Below are 2716 nucleotides of genomic sequence, written 5' to 3' on the forward strand. Positions count from 1 at the left end.
TCTCCCCAATCTCTCGCACTCTCTCATCTCTCTCTCTCTTTCTCTCTCTCTGTCTCTCGCTGTCTCTCTCTCTCTTTCTCTCTCTCTCACTCTCTCTCTCTCTCTCTCTCTCTCTCTCTCTCTCTCTCTCTCTCTCTCTCTCTCTCTCTCTCTCTCTCTCTCTCTCTTATAATGTGATGATGATGATTTTTTTCCCCTTAATGGGCCTGGTGGACTCCACGAAGAAATCTTGGAGCGAGAGCGAGGCTCTTTATCGGCTCCATTGTCATTATACTCGATCAGAGGCACCTCCACTCGTCCAAATAACCCCATTCGAATTGCCATTGTTCCTGGACATTCAAACGTTTGTTTGACATCCTCCTTTTCATGGCTGCATCTTAGGCAACGTGGGTTGAGCTCTTCATTCACAAAGTTCTGATACCATCTCAAGCAGTCTCGCTAGCTCAACCTGGTCCCAGCGACATGTGATGTTTTGTTCCTGCTTATTGGAGTACCCAGAATACACATCCTCTTGGTGCTGGTACTTTGATGGCGAGTAGAGGTGCCTCTTTGCAGTGACTTTGATGATGATGATGATGATGATGATGATGATGATGATGATGATGATGATGATGATAATGATGATGATGATGATGATCGGAATTATTCATAAACAATAAGTATGCTTCCAGGGAAGCTGAGAATGTTTCGGAGTGTTATATGGTCTGCTGGGGTAATAATAGAGTGTAAAGCGCATAGAGCCTGCTGTTGAGCGGGGATATGCGCTATACAAATGCTATCTATTATTATTATTATTATTAAGTAGAACAATTCAACACAACCTCGGTAAGACGTTCACGGTATAAAACGATGTAGGCCTACTAGATCTAGATTCTAGATCTATCGGCTGTTAACATTCAATTTCTGAAGCCCGACCTCGAAGTCCCATTTTAGTAGGCCCTATTTCTGCTCTTTTTAGCTTACACTACGTAGGTCTATCCTGTCGAAGTCGTTCACAGTCTCTTGGGTCCGAAGCAAACAGCTTATATTCGGTGATATAACCTCTTTGGTCCGAAGGGAGTGCGTTTAACCTGTTTTACAGTATTTCCGTCTTCCTCAATAACACAATAATTATTGTGTGGTGTGCAGACAAATAAATGAGCTACTTTCGCAATCTACGAATGGAAATATCAGCTGAAATTTGACACAGGGGGCAAATTTAAGCTGCAGATTTTCAACTGATGCCATTTTCTATAAGTTTAACAAGTCTTTTGGCATATACAAACAAATTGTACAAACTCATCCTCTAAATTTGGCATAATATCTTGGTCTTACAATCGACAACAAATTTACATCGCAAAAATCACGTAAACAATATCGTTAAAAACGTAAATCAGGGGCTGTACTTTCTGAGGAAACTTAGGTCCTTCAATCTGAATCCATCCATCCTTCAGATATTCTACACCCCCACAATAGACACTTTGATAAATTTTGGTATCTCTTGCTACCGTAGCAATTTGGGAAGACAGTGCATCATAAAAATAAATAAGTTGATCAGAAAGGCATCGAGAACAGTTGGTAAAGAGACCAAAGCAACTTTGAATGTATGCACAAAACAAACGTTCTAAAAAAGGCCGAAATAATGCTAAGTGACCCACTGACATCAGAATTTCAATTACCGACTCGCGTCCAATAAAAGCAAGAACAGACAGATATAGAAATTCATTCGTACCAACTGCAATCAGGTTACTGAGCACATAGTGTTACAAATGAACCACACACACACACACACACACACACACACACACACACACACACACACACACACACACACACACACACACACACACACACACACACACAGAGAGAGACACAAACACACACACACACATACACATACACACACACACACACACACACACACACACACACACACACACAGAGAAAGAGAGAGAGAGAGAGAGAGAGAGAGAGAGAGAGAGAGAGAGAGAGAGAGAGAGAGAGAGAGAGAGAGAGAGAGAGAGAGAGAGAGACGGAATGAGACATGTAGGCCTATTTACTACATGTATATTATTATTGTCCTGTCTTGTTGTGCTGCGCGTATGCGTGAGTGCACCTAGCCTTTGTAACATCACTACCATTGTAAATGACAAAGACAAACTTCTCCCTGCGAGATGAATAATGATTGTTATAGTCATTGCCTTAATATGGTCGCTTTTAAGCACAAGGTGGCTATCCCGAAAAATACTGTTGTGAGAAAATTGAAGGTTAAGTTTTTGCCCCAAGTACAGTTTCTTTAAAATACAAGGAGAGTTTTCTCTATAACTAAACAAATATACACACCAATGAATCAAACTTCTTCAATAAGTATGGCAACGCCCACTTTTGGTGTAGGTCAAGATTTCTGGAAACCCCCGAAATCTGGGATAGCCTGCTTGTCCTTAACCCTATCCGTACGTCGTGTTTTACTATCGTATCAATACGACGTGGGGAACTCAGTGCCACCACTTTCCAACACAGAAACTTACTCTGTTATCCGATCCGTACGCTTTGCAAAGCAGTCTGTCAAAATGATTTTTTTGGAAATACTGAAAGTTTCAAAGAGATCTTCGCACTAGAAGTATTCTAAAATGTAAAGAAATGGTACAAAATGACACCAGGGCGTACGGATAGGGTTAAAAGCCACCATATTATTATATCATAAATATCCGTCCATGTCCATTTACCCCTCCCCCCC

At 41.2% G+C, this 2716-nt stretch overlaps 1 protein-coding gene across 1 annotated transcript in view; it reads left to right on the plus strand.

Moving 5' to 3' along the window:
* The window catches only part of LOC101855048, a gene marked incomplete at its 5' end in the record, with an annotated part of 126015 nt that overhangs the window by 33415 nt on the left and 89884 nt on the right, over positions 1 to 2716 (plus strand).

Source organism: Aplysia californica, unplaced genomic scaffold (genome assembly GCF_000002075.1).
Source record: "Aplysia californica isolate F4 #8 unplaced genomic scaffold, AplCal3.0 scaffold00557, whole genome shotgun sequence".
Taxonomy (NCBI): Eukaryota; Metazoa; Mollusca; class Gastropoda; order Aplysiida; family Aplysiidae; genus Aplysia; species Aplysia californica.